The sequence below is a fragment of the Sinocyclocheilus grahami genome, unplaced genomic scaffold (assembly GCF_001515645.1).
Source record: "Sinocyclocheilus grahami isolate Dianchi unplaced genomic scaffold, SAMN03320097.WGS_v1.1 scaffold874.1, whole genome shotgun sequence".
Lineage (NCBI taxonomy): Eukaryota > Metazoa > Chordata > Actinopteri > Cypriniformes > Cyprinidae > Sinocyclocheilus > Sinocyclocheilus grahami.
Window position 1 is genome coordinate 522,605 of NW_015506053.1, and position 8,623 is coordinate 531,227.

Here is an 8,623-nt window from a genome sequence, read left to right on the forward strand (position 1 = left end):
CTGATGTCACATGGATTATTTTACAGATCTCCTTGCTACGTTTCTGGACTTGAGAACATTTCAGTTGTATTGCTGTCTATGCAGGGTCAGACAGCTCTCAGATTCCATCAAAAATATCTTAATTTGTGTTCCGAAGATGAACGAAGGTCATACGGGTTTGAAAGGGCATGAGGGTGAGTAATTAATGACAGAATTTTCATTTTTGGGTGAACTATCCCTTTAATCACACTGGTCTGTTTCTCTGACAGCTCACCTGAGGAGAAAATGATTGTGAATAGTAGCTTAAAATATGTTTGTTGCTCACACTCATGTATGAATTCAAAGGACTTGGAATATAGTGCACAAGCCATATGGACCACTTTTATGATGCTTTTATGCTGCTTTTGTTGCCTTAAAGGGGTCCTATTATGATTTTTCACTTTTTGAATTGTAGTCAGTGTGAAGTGTGTATAATTGGGCATAAAAAAGATCTTCAAACTTACAAATCTCAAAGTCCACTCCAAAGGGAGATATTTCGTTTTTAAAAATCCCTTTTCAAGAACTACAACGAACGACTCATTTGGACTACATCATTTGTTTTCCGGGTTTTGTGATGTCACAAAGCGGCGCAATTAGAATATCATTAAAATAATTCCCGCCTGCGGAAATTCGAATGGTTGGGGGGTGGGGGGTGGGGAGGTCGTGGTTAGAAAGCTTGGTTGAGTGCATCAGACAATACGACGACGACGAAGAACAACAACAGCAACAATAACGTTACCAAAGGTTGCATGCAAAGGTTCTGCGCGATCCTCTTGTTCAATATTCTCTGGGTCTGAATCCGGCTCAAATTGATATAGCAATATTGACGCCATCCTTAACTAAACGGAGCAGATGGAACTAGCTGCTTTGGCAAGGGGCGGGGCAGTACTGAAACACCGTCTAAGCTGTTCGCCAATCACAACGCACTGGGATAGCTAACCAATCACATCACATTTCGTTTTTCGGAAGGCATGCCTTCATCAAACCCGGAACTAATCGAGCCGTTTGTGCCAGGCTGGAGAGAAAGGTATTGTAATAATGTAAATTATGTAAAAATAATGCGTTTTTCGAACCACCAAGCATGAGAGCATGTTCTAGTACACCCCCAAAACAAATTCAAGTCATTGTAAAAGAGCATAATAGGACCCCTTTAAGCTTGAAAGCTTCAGTCCCTATTTATTGTAACTACAGGGAAAAGAGCATAAACAGAAAGTGAAACAGGTTTGAAATTAAAAATCATGTTCAGTTTTTGTACTCGGGGTTATATTACCCCAAAAATCATGCTTGGTATCCCACATTTTTTAATCTTCAGTGAATAAAGTTTGATTTATTTATTGTTTTCACTTCTCAGGGGATTTTGAGGTTTTCTTGCATTGGGAAATCACTGTTCCGATAAAGGATTAGCTCTGTGAGATCTGTCAACAGGATTCGCTTCAGGGAGCGTATGCCAATGAGACTGTAACGTTTGGTTATGTGTGTGAGTGGTTTGTGTGCATTTGAGCGAGAATGCATCAGTTGGATACCCGAAGATCAAATGTGGAGTGTGTGTTTTTACAGATCAGTAGTTTGAGAGCATCTGTGATAGTTTTAAATACAAGGGCTTTGTGGGCATTGTGTTGGTTGAATTTATAAGTTTATAATATGGTAGTGATTTTATAGACTATTGATCACCACCAGTGTAAACAACAAGTGCAATAAATATGGTAGCTGTTTAGTTTTTATTATGATCAATATACAGTTTTATGACTTTAGCAATGCAAGACAAATAAAATATCTAATAATTTAAGTTTTAATTAAGCTTCCCTCAAGAACATTTTATACGTTTTGCTTGATAAACAAAGCCAAACCCTTCTTTTGCAAGATATATTATGCATTCCTGTCAAGTTACAGTGAAGAACAAGACTTGGAATAAAAATATATTGTAATACAGGCTACGTTTGGAATTTTAATACTAGTGTGCTGCTTACTGCATACAGCACAGTACATATGTATACACAATATATGCCTGTTATTGGTGTGCGTGTGTGTGTGTGTGTGTGTGTGTGTGTGTGTGTGTGAATGCAATACGGGGACTCTCGACTGTCTCCTACAAACAAATGCTGCTCATTTTAACAAGGGTTTGTAATATGATGCCACATTCACAGTTACCAAGGCTCTTATAACAATAGCCCAAGGATTTCATAAATCTTCATACATTTTTGAAAAGCCTACTGAAGGAAATGATTAGATTTGGTCACTTGATCATACAGTATTTGTGGGTCAATGACGCAGGCGGTTACACATGTAAGGATGGTTTCCCTACGGTGGTTCAGGCTGTAGGATTGCCGAATGACTAAAGAAACGTTATCAGCACGATGGTATAAAACTGTACATTTCTAGTCTATTACCACCCACTGCCACTTATACCAACGACGGAAATAAGCGCAGTTAGAATAGCTACATATGTGGGAGAGCGTTGCTATTGTGTGACTATTGTATTGCAATAGGTAACACTTTAAGATGAACCTTGAATCAAGACTAGTTAGCACATAATTAATAATTGAAATGGTTTAATAACAATATTTTGTTATGGTTACACTTGAATTGGTTACAAAATAGATGAAGGATGGTAAAGCATAGTTAATTGTACCCAACATGTAAAATATTACCTGAGAGAAAGAGATAGAGAGAGGAAGAAAAAGAGGGAGAGAGGGCAGAGACCCAAGAAGAGAGACAGCCAAGAAAAGAGACAGAGCAACAGTTACAGTCCTCTTTTATCCCTTCCTTGACCATGTGACTAAAAACCAAATGTGAGACATTCAAACTGACCAATCAGCAGATTATAACTTCACCCACTGGGCAAAAGGTGTGACAATTAGCAGACCCCCGGTGTATACACATGTTGGCCTACAGGCATTGATCACTATCAGCACCTCTGTGCCTTCAGGAATTCCAAATGGCCCTTTTGTTACTGAAGATAGGTTTGGGACAGGAAAGCAGAAATCTTTGATAATTTTTGACCTTACAACTGTTTCCATATTAGAAATAAAATGTCCAATGTCAAACCATGTTTGTTTCTGGTTCTCAGAGAAGTACAAAACTACCGTGGCATGTACTTTTTTTCAAACTCATGTCTTGCAAATTAGGTTTAATATCTGAATTAGGCAGAAATGAGAAATGCATACACATTTCAGAGATTAAAATGTTCTCAACTCATATATTTATTCCATAACAGAGTGGGGATTGGATAGATGTTCTTCGGGACACAAACACGCTTTAAAACTACATTAAACCAATGAATAAACATGTTTGACAGTACAATTTTCACACACACTAATCACACAAATAACAAGGGTATTTAAGCCCAGAACATGCTGAACCTCTAGGGTGGTATTTTGTATTGTGCAGGAAACATTCTCGTAACCAACTAATTTTGTGATTTTTCTGATGTGGGCATCTAATTTAGTGAATGTCCAAGCAAAATCTATTAGAGGAAGCAGAAATAACAATGAGAATATATGCTTTACCTTCACATGAGAACAATGCAAGTGTTTAAAAGATGCAACAAGCCTAATATTTCATCAGTAAATAAGTCATTACTTTATTATTGTATAAACATACAAAATATGACCGTAAAACGAAAAAGATCAAAATGTAATAGAATATACAGTACTTCACCCAGAACAGCTATTTTGAATAATTGTGATTTGCAAGTTCTGAACATTCACTTTCTCATCAACATGAATATAATATAGCAACAATCTAGACAGTAGATGTTCTTGGGAAGTATTTCAAATTACACTTACTTAGACAATTAGATGAAATAGACTTACTTGGATAGAGGAGGATGTCTCAATTCAGTGAGCTTTCAGTATAGACGTGAGGAAAATCTGTGATTAGACAACTATTAATATTAAACAAATATTAGGCAACTATTAATAAAGCATAACAAATACAGATAAGAATGCACTTATCTGCAGAGTGTCTCTGTTTTTTATGTTGTTTGACTATGATTATAATAATTAAGCACGTATTGCACATAGTTATGTTTTTAAAGTACCAGCACAGCATTCATGAACATTCAATAAAATCAATGCTCTGAATATTACCCATGTCAGCGATAGTCAGTTTAGTTCCATGTCCAATGATTATTTCTCCATCTGCATCCATGGCACAGCAGTAGGTACCAGTATCAGGGAGTGTGAGGATCCTCATTGTGAAGTTATAAACATTATGACTTTAGCAATGCAAGACAAATAAAATATCTAATAATTTAAGTTTTAATTAAGCTTCCCTCAAGAACATTTTATACGTTTTGCTTGATAAACAAAGCCAAACCCTTCTTTTGCAAGATATATTATGCATTCCTGTCAAGTTACAGTGAAGAACAAGACTTGGAATAAAAATATATTGTAATACAGGCTACGTTTGGAATTTTAATACTAGTGTGCTGCTTACTGCATACAGCACAGTACATATGTATACACAATATAATTACACACATAAGATCATAAAAATGGGTTTGGGTTATGCTTTTGAGTGTAAAATACATCATGTATAAATGAAAACAATTCATGTGTTGATTATACAATTTAATCATCAATTTACAATAATATTCAAGCATTATGCATAGTTTTTTTTCCCTATCCAAAACAGAATTTCTCATCTATTTTCAGTTTACTATGTTATACCAAAATAATAAAATGTGATTCAAATGGACTCAATTTCACACATTGCATTGCATATTTAATCAAACCATTATCAGAGCAAATATTTACACCGTTAATTATGCTGCATAATCCATAATTAATTAAATGTTGAATTCAAATATTTTTTATTTTTATTTAAATATTTTTAAGGCTGAATCAAAGCAGGTGAAACAAATGCATGCTTGCTTCTTTCATAGATAATGCTACATTCAGACTTTTGTCTTAACATAAGAGCTGTAATCATTATAGATGCATATCCATGCAAATGTGACATTTATAGGAGGGAGAGACAATGGAATATGCCATATTATGATAAAACATTCTTCCTCTTTGCTGGTTAGCTAAAGTGTCTCAAATTTCAGTTGTTGTCCGAATAAATATTTGATTAGCTGTTTATGAAGACAAATATTGAATCAAGGTTATTGATGCTCATTAGGGCTCTGCTGTGGCAACCGCCACTGTATTGTTCAAGGATATTACCCGATTCATCCTTTATATTGACTCATCAGTGGGGCGGATTTTCATAGGAAATGATTGACTAGTGCAATTGACCTGCAGCATGACAAACAATTTGAACGGTGAACATAAGATTACAGCTTTAAATTGATCCCGTGTGGTTACTCTGGTTTCAAGAGGTGGATTTATTGCAGGAAACATGTCCCTTTCTCTGGTTGGAGATGAAGAATGGAATAAGATTCTCAGTTTATGAATCTGCCCCCCCCCCCCCCCCCCCACACACACACACTCTCTGTACAGGGTATACACCCTCTCTAAAAAGAAAAATTGCAAATGTGACCTTAATATCTACCATCAAATGTATGCTTTCAGAATCTCTTTAATAATCTCTCTCTTCTAATGTTTCAAAAGTGATTTTAACCATGTATCAAACTGTTTTTACATTTTCCAGCTTATCAAGTCAGTTCATTTAATAGCTGTTATTTACACCGTGGTCTACAATATTTGATTCTGGTTTATCAAGCACAGTGGTTGCCTATTTATTTTTGTATAATAATTTGTATCACTCCATGCTCTCTATCTTCTCGCATATTACACTAATTTAAACTTAAATACAAAATAAAAGCAATATTTTATTTTCACTTACCATTTAATTTTCAATTATTCTAATGTGTGAGAAGAAAGAGAGTGTGGAATGCATCACCTGCCTTGATTGTGGCCTTTTCTACAAAAATATTTTAATATATAAATGATAAATATTTTAACTCTGGATTATGCAGCTTAATTAAAGGTATAAATATTTGCTCTGATAATAATTCGATTAAATTCCAATTATATAATAAACAATGCAATGCATCATGAAATGTGAAATTTAGTGAATTTATTTGCGTATTAAATGGCTACTTAATAAATTCAAATAAAATATTGATTTAATTTTGTGAGTAGCCGTGTAATATGTAATTATTCTGCATAATCCAGAATTAAAATATCTTATTTGTATGTGTATAATAATATCTGAAATATCAAATAGTTCAAATTTAAGCAAATTGTTATCAGTGGAAATACTTTTACCCTTAATTATGCTACATAATCCATAATTTAAATTATTTTAATATAAATTACATTTATTTTATTAAAAAGTTTTGTTCTGATGTTCCGCCATTTTGACCCAGATTTAAAATGACGGAAATAAAATGAGTTGACACTAGTTAATGTTATTACATTGGACTAAAACCTGAAAAAACCTTGTTACGCTTGTGGCTTTCCTGGCTGTCAAAAATGAACGGTCTATAAAAAGTGGCTCATAAATTTGTCATTATTCTAAGCTTATGCACCTCAGTTTTTGAGTGAACTTTGTCAAAATTATTCACAAATACTGAGGTGCATAAGCTCAGTTCAGTGAAGCCTATGATTAATCAGTTCCAAAAAGAAATGTGTTAATTGAAAATAAACAAGTTGACAAATGATTGAATCCAAAATGTTCTGATAATATAGCATAGAAACACCAAATTGGATTAAGTATTTTCAGCACAAAGGTTAAGGCAGGTGATGCACTCTACTCGCTCTCTCTTCTCACATATTACAATTTAAAGGAGACATATTATGCCCCTTTTTACAATATGTAATATACGTCTCTGGTGTCCCCAGAATGTGTCTGTGAAGTTTCAGCTCAAAATACTCCACAGATCATTTATTATAACTTTTTGAAAATGCCTATTTTGAGTGAAAGCAGAAACACGCTGTTTGGCATGCCTGTTTCTTAAACTTCTGATATACGGTTTTCTGAGTGCACACATCCGAAGCACACGGACAGAAAGCGGCTGTCACACAGCATGTGAGTACTAAACTAAGTTCTCATTCACACACAAGTTTACGTTAAAAACACACATGAGTTAAAAAAATTTAACTAAAAACTGGATTACGTTGCCACGTCGTAAGTGGGACAATACAGTCAGCTGGTCATTATTGCTAAATAGACCCCTTTGGGAAGATACAAGACCCTTCTCCTCCATATTGGGGTCCTGATTCTATTTTTATTTCTCCATAGGACTTTTCAAAGAAGCAACTGAGGAAATTGTAATACTTAACTTAAAGCATAATTGAAAACTCCTTTAAATCCCCCTGAGCTGTGAACGAGCAACCCGCGAGCAATAAAACGTTCCTCTGGGGAGAGATGTGACACGACAGAACTAGAGCGTTCTTGTTATAATCAACGAAGCCGTCTACACCGTGAGTGTGCGCCGTCTGGTGTGTGTAGGGGTCTGTGTATCATCAATGTGTCCTATTCCTCTATTTATAACCCCACCGTATGCTGAGAGCCGTGAGTCACAGGGGCCTCCGTGGCGATAATTCCGAGCGTTAATTAAATATTCAGTCAACGCTAGAGCGACTAATCGAACCGTGACTCATTGGTTCATTCAGCAGACACTGTGACATCCAGCTCATTCAACAGAGCACAGACACCTGATCCCACAGTTACATCAATGACTGGCGCATGTGTCTAATGAAGCGGACGTCTCTCTCTGTCCGGTCAGAAATTCAAAGTCGGGAAGCCTTTTGTGTTGACATCAATGAAAAATAAGCACTGGATCATTAAAAATAGATGAAAAACTGCACTACGGTAAACATGGGAGGTTTGAAGGTGTATTCTGCTTGCATTTGCCACAGGAAGTGCATCATGTGCTTTTTCACATCCTCGGGGAGAGCTGGAGATATAGTAATCATTTTAATTTTTGCATGAGCTTGCACATACCTCCTCATTAGCTGTAACGGTACCGTAATTGACTTGCACCTGTTAATCATTCTGACTTTTCCCTTTGTTAGGGTTATAGGAGGCGCCGTCCCTGGATAAGGTACAAATTGGTGTCCAATTAAGCATCAGAGGAACTTTTTTTTTTTGTATTGAAAACTGTTTGATAAATTAAATAAACTATTAACTAACTTAAAATTAACATAGAATGAAGTGTAGCTAGTTTTAAACACAGGGAGTGTCTTTTTCTTCCTTTTAAAATGGTGACCCCTCCTAGATCTTCTAGTTTTAATTGCCAAAAAACTTTTAATATTTTGTGTTTTTATTATTTTGCTCTCACCAACCAACTTTTATGTCCTTTATTAGAAAATAAATACTGACTAACTAACTAAATCTCTCCACAGAGGTCTTCAGCTTCTTGAATATATCCGTAAACTTAAAATAGTGCCATCATTTTGATATAACATTTAGAATTAATATTGGATTATATTTTAGTAAAAACATTTTTTATTATTTTTAAAATCTTTTATTTGACAAAAACATTCACTCTCACCAACCAGTTTCTTTCTTTTTTTTTCATTTATTAGAAATATGTTTATCAATAACTAAGCTAAATAAAAATAATGATTTTGGCCTACCTCTCCGAGATTTTGAGCCTCTTGAATATATTCATCAGTTTCTTGATTTCAATACAATTTCAAGTAAAAAAGTA

General features: G+C 35.0%; 1 protein-coding gene across 7 annotated transcripts in view; it reads left to right on the forward strand.

Moving 5' to 3' along the window:
• Positions 1 to 8,623, forward strand: part of LOC107563411 (voltage-dependent calcium channel subunit alpha-2/delta-1) — a 124,273-nt gene that overhangs the window by 69,795 nt on the left and 45,855 nt on the right. The window lies entirely within an intron of this gene.